A 17,230-nucleotide genomic window follows, 5' to 3' on the forward strand; every position below is an offset into this window, starting at 1 on the left:
AACATAAATTGGGCTTTGTCAAAATTAAAAACTTTTATGCATCAAAGGACATAATCAGGAAAGTGAAAAGATAACCAACCAAATGGGAGAAAACATTTTCAAATCATACATTTGATAAGGGTCAAGTGTCCTGAATATATAAAGAACTCTTACAATTCAACAACAAAAAGATAACCCAATTTAAAAATGGGCAAAAGAATTGAGACTTTTTTCCAAAGATATATAATGGCCAAGAAGCACACAAAAAGATGGTCAACATTATTAGTCATTAAGGAAATGCAAATCAGAACCACAATGAGATACCAGTTTAGAAAAGGAAAATAAGCATTGGGGAGCATGAAGAGAAACTGGAACCTTCATATATTGTTGGTGGGAATGTAAAATGATCCTGCTAGGACACCTGGGTGGCTGAGTCGGTTAAGCGTCCAACTGCAGCTCAGGTCATGATCTCGTGGTTTGTGAGTTCGAGCTCCACGTCAGACTCTGTGCTAACAGCTCAGAGCCAGGAGCCTGCTTCAGATTCTGTGTCTCCTCTCTCCTCTCCTCCCATGCTCATGCTCTGTCTCTCAATAATAAATAAATGTTAAAAAAATTTTTTTTAAAATATATAAAATGATGATGCTGCTGTGGAAAACTGGCAGTTCCTCAAAAGGTTAAACATAAACTTACCATGTGACAGATACTCCATCCCTAGATATATGCTCACAGAATTGCAAACCATTCTCAAACAAATACTTACCCACCTATGTTCATAGCAGCTCTATTCACAATAGCTTAAAGGTAGAAATAACCCAATGCCCATCAACAGATGAATGAATAAGTGAATTGTGGTGTATACACGCAATAGAGTAACTGCATGAATAAAGTACCGATACATGCTACAACATAATGGAACCTTGAAAACATTTTGCTAAGTGAAAGAAGCCAGACACAAAAGATTGCTTATTGCATGATTCTACTCATATTAAATATCCAGAATAGATAAGTGCTTAGAGACAGAAAGCAGCATGGTGGTTGCCAGGGGCTGGGAGGGTGGCAATAGGGAATGACAGCTTAATAGGTATGGGTTTTCTTATGAGATGATGAAAATATTTTGGAACTAGACATAGGTGATGGTTTGTACAACATTGTGAATATACTGAAGGCCACTGAATGTACATTTTAAATGCTTAATTTTATTTTGTGTAAATTTTACCTCAATTAAAAAAAAACAAAACCACTGGTATCATATAAGACCAAGAAGATAATCAACAGAATCTTCCTTCTTTCCCAAACTTCATTTAGAGTCAATAACTCAGTTATTATACCTTATATGATAGTAAAATTTTAAATGCTTCCATCATCTTGAAATAAATACATGATTAAAGAAGCTAATTTAAATATTTTAATTGCATAGTTAGGTCTTCCTTTATTAATTGAATGGCTCGTTGACAAATTATATTTCTTTTAACCCACAGAATCAGGAGATTTTTGATGTAGTTTAAATTAAGATGATAGAAAGCCTAGTATCTTAGATTTCTTGGCATGTCACACATCTTCCATTTGTTTAGTTTTGTTTCTTTAGCAAGCCAAAGAAAAAGTAATTTTTCTTTTTGTCCTTTCTTTTGTTAGAGTGAAAGTAAAAGTAAAATAAAATGATTCAAGGAAAACAAATGTAATGGCATACAAACTGAAAACTTGTAACTTTTATACATCTTATCTCCCTTACTAATAAAAGTTATAAAAATATTCACAGTAAAAACACATTTCACTGCAATCAGCAAAGGAAGTGAGTGCTTTCTTTGGTATCTTGATTAGACGGTTTTAAATGGAAACATCTACAATGGGTTTTCTTATTTTTTTTTTTATTTAACTATAGTTGACACAATGGGTTTTCTTTAAATATTACTATTCACAATGTTCTCTACAGATGAACTGAGACCAGGTGCAATAAAAGTATTAATACAATCCTCCTACAGCCCCTGAGTGTTATTTTCATAGTCAGTATGTGGAGTCCTATACCATTCTTTTTTGAATGTTGTATATTATTTATGACTTAAATTATTTAAACTTCCAACAATAATAAAGGAAGGTGAGAGAGACACAATAACAATATGCACGGATCAAAAGGGAGTGAATTATGAACTACAAATCCTTAGATCTTGTCTTAGTTTGGAGTCCCCAAAGCAGACCCCAGAAAGGTTTGGATGCAGTTAATTCATTTGGGCATGAGCCGAGGAAGGCAGTGAGGGAGTTAGGAGGTTAAGACATGAACGGGAGAGTGGTCATAAACCGGCCATGTGAATGAACCGTTATTACTGAAGGCAACTGGAAGTAAATCTGAGAACCCTCTGAGAGACTGTAGTGCCTTCCTTCCAGTTTTCCCTCTGAGATGTGAGAAGACTGGGATATTTGTCCACCAGTCCCCTACCATCCTCATCCTCTTTAGGTTGGGCACTGCTCCTGGCTATTGACCGTTTCTGTCTGAACCGAAAAGAACTGAGCACGCTTCCACAGCTAGAGAACACCTGTAGGCAGAGACACCAGAAGCTGCCTATAGGGTCAGGAGCTGTCTGCAGGAGACCTCTGGGGTGTGCCAAAGGGATACTAGCAGGACACTGTTGCAGGCTGAGTTCTCCTGGAAGCGGACTCTGACATGACGCATAACGTGCAGGAACTTACCTAATCAGTGTCCTGGGGATCAAAATTAGGAATGCAAAGAAAGGGAAGCACCATTAATCAGAGGGCAAAGTCAAGCTTCCAAGATGTAACATATTTAACTTAGACATAGAATGAGAGCAAAGTCTACCTAGAAGAGTGAAAAATCTTTACCACAGGATATTCTTAAAAGAATATGGCCAAATAGAGGATTTTTCTACCCTTCTGTTAATGATAAATTGTAATCTATGGCAACTTGCCCCATTATCAAGTGTACTCAAATGCAAATAGTTAACATACAAAAGCAAGTAAAAATTAATTTATAACACTCCTTATATGTTACTAATTGACTTAATTTTAAATTCTTCAAGTTAAAACGATGAACTATTTATTTTAAATGATGAACCTTTCAACACAATGTGTGTCTTAGAAACATTAAATTAATATATGGTCCCCATACCACTCATTGGTGCCTTTCTAGGTTGCATAAGCATTGGAATAAAAGTGGAGCACGTAAAATACACATTTACATAGATTTTCAGACCAAGGATTGTGTCAATGTGGAGCAAATTTTAATGTGCCAAAGAGAGGCTCCTGGGTGGCTTAGCCGGTTAAGCGTCCGACTTCGGCTTAGGTCATGATCTCATGGTTTGTGAGTTTGAGCCCTGCATTGGGCTTTGTGCTGATGGCTCAGAGCCTGGAGCCTCCTTCAGATTGTGTGTCTCCCTCTCTCTTTGCCTCTCCCCTGCTCACACTCTGTCTCTCTCTCACAATAAATAAATAAATAAATAAATAAATAAATAAATAAATATTAAAAAAATCAATGTGCCAAAGACTTCATTTGGCATATTTAATTTTCAGATATAGTAATTCTTTAAAAAAAAAAAGCTTTGCTGGCGGGTACAATGAACACACTTAAAATTGCATATATTTAACGTACACAGTTTGATGAGTTTGGACATAGGCATACACCCATGAAACTATCACCACAATCAGTCATAGACACAATAGACACATCTGTCATATCCAAAAGTTTCCTTGTACATGTTTTTTTTGTTTTCTTTGTGGTAAGGATGTTTAACATGAGATATACCCTCTTAAAATTGTTTAAGTGCCTAATAAAATATTGTTATCTATAGACACTATGTTGTACATCCACCCTACATGTGTCCATCATCAGATGAACAGATTTTTAAGAGTGGGTTGTACATACAATGGAATATTATTCAGCTTTTAAAAAAGAAAGAAATCCTGCAATTTCCAAAAAAAAAAAAATGCTGGTATTCTTACCACCACCTCCAGGGATTCTGATTAAATAAGTCTGAACAAAGTGCAATTAAATAAATATTTCACATCATTCTCAGTCAGTATCCCAGGTACCAAAGCCATGAAACACTGAGTTAATGGAATGTTTAGAAGAGCTAATCATTTTTATAGACAAGGAAAAGAAGAGTTCTACGTGGAAAGTAGGATAACAATTATAATCCTTATTTTTAAAAATATAATTCATATTCAAAAAGGTTAAGAGATGTGTCCATGGTTATACAGACAGTAAATGGAGTAAATGAAATCAGGAACTAGATCTCTGGGCTTTAAATTCTATTCTCTTTCAAATATACCACCTTGACTGTCAATTTAAAATTACTTCTTACTATGGATCACATCAATGTACAATTAAATTCAAGTTGAAAACGACCAGAGAAGAATATTTTGCCAATTAGTAATGGAGAAAGGCATGTAGCAAGCTAGAAAAAAATGAAAAGTCAGTTCTAATCAAGCCAACATCCATGGATCCATTCTCAAATTTCATAGCCGAGCAAGGCTGGCTGTCTTGGAGGGGACCCTTAAGAGGCTGAGATCTTTCTCCATAAGATGGGCAGAGAAACAATGCAGTGACTTAGCTGAAATTAATAACAAAGTCTTCCAGCCGCAGAGGTTAGTACCATGCTGTGAAAAGCTATTTTCTTTTCCAAATATCATTTCACAGCATAGTTTGTGATCCTTAAATTTTATGTATTTTAATGAATGTTACAAACTATTATAGTTTCACATAATTTTTTATTCTGCTCATTTTCTTTATGGCTATCCTCAAGTCAAAAGGATTTAACAGGGATTTAAGAGAAAACAAACAAACCAAGATTTTTAATAAAACAGTTATAAATGAAATGCAATTTTTTTTATGTGTATTTATTTTTGAGAGACAGAAACAGAGTGTGAGTGGGGGAGGGGTAGAGAGAGAGGGGGACACAGAATCCCAAACAGGTTCCAGGCTCTGAGCTGTCAGCACAGAACCCTACACGGGGCTCGAACTCAAGCTTTGAGATCATGACCTGAGCTGAAGTCAGATGCTTGACTGACTGAGCCTTCCAGGCACCCTGAAAATGCAATGTTTTAAGCCCTATACTTCTTTACACCAAGTCAGGATGTCATGCTGAACACTCTCTTGCACCTGTGAGAGAGAGACTCTCAGCCAGAAGAGAATCTTAGGGTATATGTAGCCAAGTGTCAAATAGAAGGGCCTGAACACTTCACCCTGGCAGGACTCTGTGTTTCCAGTCTCCCACAATGAACACTGCAACAGCATTGCCTCCAGGACGCATAAGAGCTAAAGAGGAAAAACCCTGCTCTAAACATTTCACACTGACCTTTTTCAATAAATTAAAATCTGCTTTTCTGTACACTGACTGTATTTCTAGTAAAGATTTCAAAAGGGCAGAGAATCAAAATTTTTCTTTCTCTTTCTCATATACCAGTAAAATGACTTTATTTATTTCTTTATTTTTTAAGTAGGCTCCATGGTTGAACTCACGATCCTGAGATTAAAAGTTGCATGTTCTACCAACTGAGCCAGCCAGGTGCCCCACCAATAAGACGAGTTTAAAAGATTTAGATAATCAAACAAATTGATAGTAAATACTTTAGTGTCAGGTACAAAGAATAAGCTCCAGAAATACTGTGGTTAAGATAAAAAGATACAAGAGAAAATTTTTCAATAATTTTAAATGTCTAGATTTTGGTCATTTTCATGATTCTTTCATGCTATTATTATATACTTGCTGGGACATTTAAAACATAAAGAGAGTGTATCATCCATTTCAAGAATAATCTGGCATAGAACAAAGAGGCAACAAACCACAGGTGATAAAGACAATTTAAACTGTGGAATTAAATGCATTCGTATACAATGAAATGGCAAACACCAATGCTTGAAATGAGGGCTCTGGGGAAGAAAAAAGTTTCGAGCAAATTCTGTCTTGAAAGCCCATTACAAAGTGAGCTGCTAATAAAAGGGGACCATGTGCTATTCAGCTTATATCCTTAGTACCTGGAACATAGTACCCAATGTTTGCTCAATATCTGTTATCTCTAAGGAGAAAAGCTAGGTTTTGTGTATCTAGAAATAGGAAAATCTCCTAAGTCCAACTTTGGCCGAGGTTGTAGATTGTAGGCTTTTGGAAACATCCTTCAAAAATATACTAACACATTTCCATATTTTCATAACTGATGTTCAAAACATTATAGTGAATCATACAGGATATCATGGACTTATGGTCCAAAATTAGAAATTTATCTCTTATTACATTAGAAGATGAAAGACAAAGGGAATCAGAAAGAACAAAGAAATTTAGTGTGAAGGAATGGAGAAAGAGAAGAAACAAAGAGAAATAAAAAGTTAAAAATCATGGACTACAAATAAAATATACATAAAATAAAAACTCATAAATTGTTAAGCAGGGACTGAAATAATAATATGATTTTATGAGTTAAACTTAAACCAATTTTTAAAACTGGCTTTATCTATGGTAGAGGTTGTTGGAATTATTGAAGGGTTTTCATTCATTTATTCTTAAAGCATCACTATCACTACTGTGTGTATTACTCCCAAATCACTGAAGCCTGAACACTCCTCTGGATATCAGGACCAGGGTTTCAACCCTCAGATGCCTTCCCCAGAAAATCCTACCAGTGTTTTTTTAAACTTAATATGGCTAAAGCTGACATGGTTATCACCTGCCGCACCAAACCTTCATTGTAATGGCATCATTAATATTTCAGGCACATAAGGCTACAGAATCAGGGTCAACTTCACCTTCTCTTTTTTCTTCACATTCAATTAGTTCCGAAGCCCTACTACTTCTGTCTCTACAAACTTTCCCTTAGCTGCCCCCAACTCCCCACCCCCACTGCTTCCATGATCATATTATTCCTGCCCTTGTCCTTTTGGATCTGGACCTGACCGGTCCTGAGACATGCTCCAACTTTTCAGCATTATACCCCTTTCCTTGCCATGCATCAGTATCAAGCACCTCACGTTTTCCCTACACATGCTATGCACATTCATGCATCAATGCCTTTGCTTTCATTGTTCCTCTGCCTGAAATGTTCTTCCTGAACCAAACTTCTACTAATATCTGAAGTTCTTCCATGTTCTAAGAGTGTAATCTGTATTTTGTCTGCTTTCTTAATCATTTTGATCTATGTTTCTCTTAAACCATTTTTTCCACTCTGCTTTATGATATACTTGCTTTTTAATATACTTATCCCTGCCAATAAATTCTAAGTAGTTAAGGGAAATGATGGTGTTTTTTATGTTTAAATCCCTCAGAGAGCTTTGGAAAGTACTTGACTCCTAGCAGGTATCCAAAAACCATTGATTACTTACACTTTTAACACCAAAGTGGTTTAAAACTAAAGACAGTAGGAAATATGGTTTCCAACAGAAAAGTAGATTTTTCTGGTGAAAGTAAAACAATGATTCTAAAAAATATAATTGTTCACACTGATATTTAAGTCTTAGAAACAAAAGTATCTTATCAAAGATATGAGATTTTATGTACTTATCTTAAATAATCATAATGACTGACATTTATGAAATGCTCTCTATGTGCCATGCACATAGATTCAATTATTTGATCTTTAAAACCATCCCATTCAACAAATGAGCAAACTCATTTAAGATGTGGACATACTAATAATTTTTCCAATGTCTTAAAGATTGTAATCAACAACAAAAGGGTCTGAAAAAAAAGAATAATATAGATGTAGAAGAATCACATCATATTTTATTGATTTTTTCCACCAAATTTCTTCAAGTAATTGGTGTTGCTGTAGTTAAGAAACCCACCAATGATTTCCATTGCCAATTGTTCAACATATTCGTGCTGTTTTAAAATAAAAATTTCTGGGGCACCTGAGTGGCTCAGTTTGTTAAGCCTCCAACTTCGACTCAGGTCATGATCTTGCGGTACCTGGGTCTGAGCCCAATGGTGGGCTCTGTGCTGAGAGCTCAGAGCCTGGAGCCTGCTTTCGATTCTGTGAGTGCCTCTCTCTGCTCCTCCCCAACTCGTGTTCTGTCTCTCTCTGTCTCTCAAAATTAAATGTTAAAAAATTTTTTAATAATAAAAATAAATAATAAAAATTTCTAAATCATATGCTACACTAAATGTATATTTAACAAATACTACTGCACAGGCCATTTCAAAGTAAAAGTAAGTTTGAAATTTTACAAAACATTATGATAATACAGATGCTTAAGGAAATGTTTGATTCTGAATATAGTTTTCTACTCTTAGATGAATTTCCTGGAGGTCAAAACATAATTTTGGGGGGTCATTTATTTGCATTTTTACCACTGCTTCTTCAGAGTTAAATGCTAGTGCTTGGCTAAAAGGACCCCAAGCATTAAAGTAAAATAAGAATAATGTGAAATGATTCCTTATCTTATAAAAGCAATGCTCACCACTAGCCCACATATAATTCTACGTAAGTTCCGTATTTGACTCAAGGCAAACGTCCGTAGCAGAACATTAGACATGGCATTTTTTAAAGAAAGCCCAGGGAGTTTCAACTCTTCCATCAGGCACTAATGGAGGCACGAGTTGTGCCCCAGATTTTCAGTGAAGGGAAATGGAATGAAGAGACAGAGGTTTAATCCAGTCCTGCAATACGATGGCTTCAGCATAACTTAATATTCAATCCCTGTGAGAGAAGCGAGGGGATGAAACTATACACATTTGCACAAGATTGTGATCCTGACGTGACTCCCATCAAGTATGAACCTCCAACAGCCTGTCATCTTCCAGGGACATGACTCAGTTAAACAATGCGACTGAAGAGGATCATAGTATCACCGTTTCCAGATACTCTTTCATTCTCAGCTTTCTACAAATTCCCATCTTTTTTCTTCATTGCTCATGATTCCACCAACAAAAATAGTTCCTTATAGGAAAGGAGAATTTTTTTCTAGAATGAAAATGGCTGAACTTCACAAACATATAACAACCAGAAGTATTTACCTGAGCTTCACTTTAGGTTTTTATTGCACACCTTAGTAACAGAATCATGTATCAACAAACTATGTGTTTCCTTGGTGTGTAGCATTGCCTTTTTAGTAGGAGTCCAAGAATGTCTGGGAAGCAGCCCGCCAGAATCGTCCTTATAATTGTACATGTTTTACCAGTTACCAAATTCTTTCACACATACTTAGCTTTAGCTTCATAACAACCCTGTGAGGAACAAGGCAACGTTACCATCACTTTATTTTAAGGAGATGCAGAAATTGAAGCTTAAGACATTGTTTCCTTAGGTCTCAGGGATGGTGAGTGTGAAGACACAGGACTAGAACCCACATCTCATTTGTCAAGATTCAAGGATGGTTCTGTAAGTCACACAAACAAGCATGAACTAAAGAGACAGCAGGACGTGTTTATCAAAATGGCAGGCTTAAGTCAGGGAAATATTAAAAAGCACAGAGCTCAAAAGCAAGGCATGGTCTGGTCAGCGTTGGATGATCATATATTTTAAAGTATTTTGACAGTAAGAGGGATATTGCAATATTATGATTATTGTTTATAAGAAATATGTATTTGGTCTTTGTCCCCATTTCATACACAAAGTTCCTAAAACCCTTGGAATTCCCTCTGATGAAGAGTAATAAAGGTGTCTTTTGTTATGTTAATGAGGTGACTTTGGGAAAGCACTTAAAGATGGGGGCTAGTTGCCAGTGGGGCCAACCACGTGATCAGAGGGTTGGAACTTTCACTCACACCTCCCAACCTCCAGGGAGGGAAGACAGTGGCTGGGGGTTGAATTAATCACCAACAGCCACTGAATTAATCAATCTTGCCTATGTAGTAAAGTCTCCATAAAAACCCAAAAGGATGGAGTTTGGAGAGCTTCTGGGTTGGCGAAGATGGGGACGTGTGGGGCAAGTGGCGTGCCTGGAGAGGGTAGAAGTTTGGGCCCCTTCCCACATGCCTTACAAGATGCATCTCCTCCATCTTGCTGTTCCTGAGTTATATCCTTTTATAATAGACTGATGATCTAGTAAGTAAAAAGTTTCTCTGAATTCTCTGAGCCACGCTGACAAATTAATCAAATCTGAGGAGGTGTTTGTGGGAACCTGATTCATAGTCAGTTGGTAAGAAGCACAAGTGACAATTTGCATTTGTGACTGGTGTTTAAGGGGTGAGGCAGTCTTCAACCTGTGGAATCTGATGCCATCTCTGGGTAGGTAGTGTCAGAATCGAGTTGAATTGTAGGACGTCCAATTGGTGTCAGAGCACTGCTTGAATGTGTGTGGAAGCCCCCACTCTACACTTTGGAAATTGAGTACAGGAACTCAAAAAAGGTATGTTAATAATATGCCAAGACAAAAGGTGCTTACCAGGAAATGGGAAACAAATCACTCCAAGCTACAAGATTACTGTGAGTGAACTCTGACAGATAAGTTAGGGTATTTGAGGACAAAATTTCCAAAATGGGAACCCAAAACTGTTCGTTATAACTTAAAGTTGATGGAGGTCAGTAAGGAACAAATAGTGAGAGGAGGAAAGAGCAGACAGCCAAAAAGAATTGAACACTGTTTCTGGAGACAGGTAGTAAATGGAGATGCGGAGTATTATAATAAAAACGATTACAATAACATAAATGTCTGCCATTTATTGAGTTTCTGCTAATGCCTCAAAAACCCTGAAACTTACCCATTCCCACTCTTATTTTACACAGGAGATAACTAAAGTTCATAAGGGTTAGGTTATCTACATTCCCTGAGCTAGTAAAAAGCACAAAGTGGATCGGAGCACAGATCAGTCTGAATCTTACAAAATATTTTAACTATGGGGTAAAAAGACCAATACAAAATAAGTTATTATATTTGTGATCTAAAAATCAGGACAGGAACTCAAGAGGCAGCCTGACTGTCAGAGCCAAGAACAAATGAAAGAAAAGGGCTACTAGCCAAGGTCAAACTAGGTCATCTGGAGGCGAGACAGAGTCCGAGACAGGGTCCTATATGTAAAAAAGATGAGTTTGTCGATTTCAATAGGCGAGGTGCTATAGAGCAAAACTCCACTACAGGTTTCAGCTTCATCTCCTGCATCTTTCCTCATCTTAAGGCTTTGATACAACCTATTAACATAGGAGACCTAGTACTGAGAAAAGGGCATTTGAATCCCTGACTCAATATGATACTGCTTCTCCAAGGTATGAGGTCAAGAGAAGGAAGGAAGGTTCATCTAGAAACAAATGTGAGTATGTAGTGATCTTCGGGGACAGAAAGATGAATAAAATAAGTTGAGTATGGAAGGAGGTTCCTGTCCATAGTAATATATCTGAGCCAAATAAATAAAATACCATGAGAATTTGGGTTAGATTAACAGTGTGATTAGAACCCAGAGTTTTGCCCAGATTGGAGTCTTTAGAGTAGGACTGTGTATAGAGTGGATTCTGTTGATCCCTGCTCTTTAAAAAAAATTTTTTTTTACATTTTATTTATTTTTGATAGACAGAACACAAGTGGGGGAGGGGCAGAGAGAGACAGAGACACAGAATCCGTAGCAGGCTCCAGCTCTGAGCTGTCAGCACAGAGCCCAATGCGGGGCTCGAACCCACAAACTGCGAGATCATGACCCAAGCCGAAGTCAATGCTTAACCAACTGAGCCACCCAGGTGCCCCTGTTGATCCCTGCTCTCAAGTAAAGGGGCACTAAAGTCCAAATCCTTGTCCCAGGATTTGCAGGGCCATGACAAGCATATCTACAGTAAAGGATTAAAATGGACAGCAGGCAAGTCATAATGAACAGGATTGGGAAATGTGTCCAAAGGTCATCAGATGCAAAGGGGGTACTTTTGAGACACATGTAAATAGACAATGAGCAATTGATGTCATAAACCGGTCTGCTTACCAACCCTAAACCCTCTCAGTTTTTAGTAACGCTTAGTGCACACTTGAAGAGACCATGAGTGTACCATTTAGTAGACATTGTGTTACAGGAAGAGGTATGATCAGAGGAACACCAGCAGGAAAGACCTTGATATCAAGGATGTAATCTCCCATGGCGGATACCCCAGAGCTCCTTAAGATCCTGCTATGGTGGGTGAGGCCTTGGTAATTTCAGTTGGGGATACACTTTCTTGACAGAAGCCTTGAGCGGGACTAATTCTTCCCAAGAACGACGGTATTTGCACATTCTTGGGTAAGGCTGGTCACAGGGAGTATGAAGTGTCTTGTTAACTTCTTACCTCTACATTCACATCTCCTTGATAGTTCGTGGCTCCTCTCTGTGGCCTTATACCTTGTGCCTCATGTCCTCCCCAGAACGGCCCTTCTGGAGCCTGCAGACGACCAGAATAAAGGAGCATTTTTAATTCCTAAAGTGATATTTTTGATGTTAATATTTGTAATATGTCCCACCGATTAGGAGATGCTAACAACAAAACCTTGTTATTCCTTTCCAATTGGCAGTAATTGATAGTGACAAGTGTCATGACTTGCATGAAGGGGCTGGACAATAAACAGCCATATTTTGATCGAGGTAGTAATTACTGTTTCTTTATTAATTCATCAACCACATGGGTCTTTGAAGTGTCCCTGTCTAGTGATGCCATCTCATGTCACTCTCAGTGGGGAAGAAAATCCTGATTGATTTTCTCTCACAGTCACTCAGAATTGTTTCACTCTCTCATGGTCAGTCAGAATCAATTTTAATGTAAGCTCTTAAACTTTATACAGTGAAGGGTGGTAAGGAAAGAGAACTAAAACAAAAAGGATGTTTTCAGACACTGTTGTTGCTGTTGTTTTTATGACATGTCATTTTCCCCTTGGGTTGCTATAGCCCCAGCACCCTTTATCAAGGGGTTCTATCAGGATGTTCAAAGCAGTGTCTCAATCCTATAGAGTATCCTTAAATTTACCTATCTTATCCACGACTATAAAGCCAAGTGAGTATATATGTATAGGGGGTGCATGTATAGGATTTTATACACAGACCTTTCTTGATTAATGGTGGGGCTACATTCAGATAAACCCTCATTAGCCTGTAGTTGGACAAAAAATCATTTAACACAAAGTCTATTTTATAATAGAGTGTTGAATATTTCCTGTAATTTACTAAATACTGTATTGAAAGTGAAAAGCAGAATGGCTGTATGGCTACAGAATGTATGGGCTATAAGTGGATCATAGCTTACTCTCATGGCTGTGTGGCTGATTGGGAGCTGTGGCTTGATGCCACTGCCCAGCATCACAACAGAGCATCATACTGCATATTGCTAGCCAGGAAAAAGGCCAAAATCAAAAACTGGAAGAATGGTTTCAACGGAATTCGTATCACTTTTGCACCATCATAAAGTCAAAAAATCGTTAAGTTGAGACACTGTAAGTTGGGGACCATCTGCATATGTAGATGTACACATCGATATGTATATTTTATACACCCCATGTATCAGGGGAATTATTTAAAATTTAGACTACTTCTAGTTCCTCTAAAAGGAGCAGCATCCAAGAACATTTGTCAAGTTTGGTAATGAGTATGAAAGTGAAATTTAAAGACACCAAAAGAAAATCAAATTTTAGTTCACAGTAGAGTCAGATGCCAAGAGAGGAGATGTGGAGGGGAAGCTTACAAAAGGAAAATGATGGAGCTGACATGGCTAAAGAAACTAACAGAAGAGGGTTAAAGTGACTGGCACTGGAATAGAATTCTAAGGAAAGACAAGACAGTTCTCAGAAATGCCCCGTGTGGATGTCATGCCCTCACCCCAAGCTGCATATCAAAATATTTCTTCCGACATGTATAAAAGCCTCCCGGTGAAGAGTTCTAACAAATGAACTTTTAAGACAAATATGTAAGAAAAACAATCACAGATATAAATACACTTTCATTAACAGGAAAATGCAAATGTGATGTTGTGATTGTTAGTTTTATGTGTTTATTGACCAGGCTAAGGGACGCCTATATAGTTGATCAACATTATTTCTGGGCATGTCTGTGAGGGTGTTTCATGTTTCTAAAAGAGATCAGCATTAGAATCCATTGACTGAGTAAAGAAGATCACTCTCACCAGGGCAGGTGGACATCATCCAACCCCTTGTGGCCCTGAATAGAACACAAGGGTGTAGGAAGGGTGAATCTGCTGTTTGCTTGAGCGGGACATCACCTTTCCTGCTCTAGGACATCACTGAATTACACAACTGGCTTTCCTGTTTCTCCAGCTCGCAGATGGCAGATTATGGAATTCCTCAGCTTCCGTAACTGCATGATGCAATTCCTATAAATGCATACACACATGCATCTGTATACATTATACATATGTCACAACTATATCTGTATCTGTATATACATTTATATTTGTGTATAACTATTCTGTGTAGGTTCCTATTGGTTGCTTCTCTAGCGAAACTTGGCTAATACAGATGTGCTACAACTTAGTGATATTGGTAATAATCCATTTATTCCACTATATATAGACACTACCTCTTTTTTATCCATTCACCTATAGATGGACACATGGGTTGCTTCCATATCTTGGCTCTTATAAATAATGCTGCAATAAACATAGGGGTGCATATATCTTCTCAAATTAGTGCTTCCATTTTCTTTGTGTATACCCAGTAGTGGTATCATATGGTAATTCTACTTTTAATTTTTTGATCAATCTCCATACTGTTTTCCATAGTGGCTTGCACCAGTTTGCATCCCAGAACTAATGTTTCTAAGCACAATGTCACACTATTTCTACTAAACTGCATTGTGCATGATGCAATCCCCTATACTTGAGACTATCTGCATCTATTCACCTGAATTATAGAACTTTCTGGCAAAATAAAGGCTATTACCCCTTTGAACTTTGGCTAAGTTTCCTTAGTATGCAGTGTAAGGAAATCTTGGTAATACTTCATAGACATCTATCAAACTACTGAGCTTTACTTTATTTGTTTTTAGAAATTGGAAACAACTATTTTAGTGCCTATTATTTAGAGCCTCTGTTAAAAATACCATCCCCTCCAACCCACTCAAAATATATATTCCAAATCATAGTATTTAGTCTTTAGCTAGGCATATGCAGGAATACACAAGTGTATATCTAAATTAATTACAGTTAAGAATTTGATAAAATGTCGAGCCCTGTATGCTTGAAGTCATAACAAAATAACCCCTCAAAATCATGGTTTCAGAGGTACATAAGTTAAAGCTAAATACATTGTCACTATTTGTGAATATCAAAATTAATTCCATTATGGTGTTCTATTTCTGAAATCACAGAACCATCCTCTGAGAATATGACAGCAAAATAATAGATTTTATATCCACAAATGATTCATCTTGCCATAACAGTGGATTAAAGTGAAGGAGATCTATGTGGCATTTATTACAACCATCAATCATTGAGATTATTGCTAGCTTTCCCATATTTAACCATTGTCACTTTTCTTCTATTTCCATGGTTCTCTAACTTGAATGTCAAAATATTAACCTACAGATTCCCAGGCACAACCCCCAAATATTCTGATTGTAGGTCTGGCATGAAGCTTTGATAAATAGCCAAGATAATTCTTAAAATAGCCGAAATGATTCTCATACAGCTTATCTCTGCCTCACACTTGAAAAGATAGTGCCTCATTTAAATATTAGAATAATCTGTCCCTTATTTTGTTTTTGGTAAATGAAAAATAAGCTTTTTATTTACAAAGATTATTCCAACAAATATTTAATGGAAAACTGACAATATAGAAAAATAAAAGAACAAGAGACAATAATTGTTACCTATTATCTGTTAACTCCTTGGTAAATACGTTTCTGGAGCTTTCTTCTATTAATATATGATATGATTATTTATGTATTCTACATTTATAGTATATTCTATATTCTACTATTTGTGTATTCTTTTGGGTTGTTTCCAGTTTCACATGTCAACATTTGGCTTCCTTTATTTTTAATTTTGTCTTTGTTTTTTTTTTTTAATTTTTTTTTCCAACGTTATTTTTGGGACAGAGAGAGACAGAGCATGAACGGGGGAGGGTCAGAGAGAGAGGGAGACACAGAATCGGAAACAGGCTCCAGGCTCCGAGCCATCAGCCCAGAGCCTGACGCGGGGCTCGAACTCACGGACCGCGAGATGGTGACCTGGCTGAAGTCGGACGCTTAACCGACTGCGCCACCCAGGCGCCCCTTGTCTTTGTTTCTTAAATTCCTATGGAATCCTGTTGATCCGTTTCAAGTTCACTATCTCTTCCTTTGGTGTGCACCACTAGGGCTTATATAGAAGTTGTTGCAGATAATGTTCTATAGTCACCCCTTAATTTGTTGTTAATTATGTTGTTCAAATCAGAAAATTTAAACGTCAGATTTCTTTACTGGCTTTTTCTTTGTCTTTTCAATCACTGAGAAATTCATGCTAACCTACCCTATTCTGATTTAGATTTGTCAATTTTGTATTTTTGTCCATTGTGTTTTCTATATTTTGAGACTACTGTAATTAGGTGCTGACAAATTATAAATTGTGATGACTCACTGAAATGAAATTTGATCATTATTGACTCTCTTCATCTCTGATAATGCTTTCTGGTTTTAATTCTATTTTGTCTATGAATCTAGATAAATCGGCTTTATTTTAGTTTAGTTTGCACAGCTATCTTTTCCATTCTTTTAACTTAAATGTTTCTCTGTCCTAACAGTTTATATGTGTCTCTTCCAAATAACATTTTATTTTTTAACGTTTTCTTTCAATATTTATTCATTTTTAAGAGAAAGAGAGAGGCAGAGTGTGAGTGGGGAGGGGCATAAAGAGAGGGAGACACAGAATCCAAAGCAGGCTCCAGGCTCTGAGCTGTCAGCACAGAGCCTGACGCCGGGCTGAAACTCATCAGCTCGTGAGTTTGTGACCTGAGCCAGTCAGGTGCCCCTCCAAATAATATTTTAGCTGAATCAAATGAAATTGCAATGCCTATGGTCTGAAAATTATCAACCATTAGCAATTTCATATGATTTAATCTCATGTTTGTATTTTTTTTTTTTTTACTATACAATTAGACAATATTTGTCTTTTAACTGGAGCACTCAATCCTCTTTCTTTTAATATAGAGTACATCATGTGGCTTTTAGTCTGCTAACCTATTTTTTGCTTTCCATTTATCACACTTTTCTATTTCCTCTGCTCTTCTTTTAAATACATTTTTAATATTTTAAATTTGTTCTCTTTTTGGAAGTTATATATGCAATTCACCTGCTTTTAATTCATAGTCTATGAATTCCTACATGTATTCCTAATTTATAAAGTTTAATGTTAATCAGTATGTTGGCCCTATTCTTGG

General features: G+C 36.9%; 1 long non-coding RNA gene across 4 annotated transcripts in view; it reads right to left on the reverse strand.

Moving 5' to 3' along the window:
- Positions 1-17,230, reverse strand: part of LOC122213541 — a 205,505-nt gene that overhangs the window by 103,679 nt on the left and 84,596 nt on the right. For 3 of the 4 annotated variants that reach the window (XR_006199576.1, XR_006199578.1, XR_006199577.1), the window contains exon 4: positions 12,160-12,252. This is a non-coding gene — a long non-coding RNA (uncharacterized LOC122213541). Of the gene's footprint in view, positions 1-12,112; positions 12,253-17,230 lie in introns of those variants that run through there. The other variant, XR_006199575.1, reaches the window with a different exon arrangement.

The sequence above is a fragment of the Panthera leo genome, chromosome A2, assembly GCF_018350215.1.
Source record: "Panthera leo isolate Ple1 chromosome A2, P.leo_Ple1_pat1.1, whole genome shotgun sequence".
Taxonomy (NCBI): Eukaryota; Metazoa; Chordata; class Mammalia; order Carnivora; family Felidae; genus Panthera; species Panthera leo.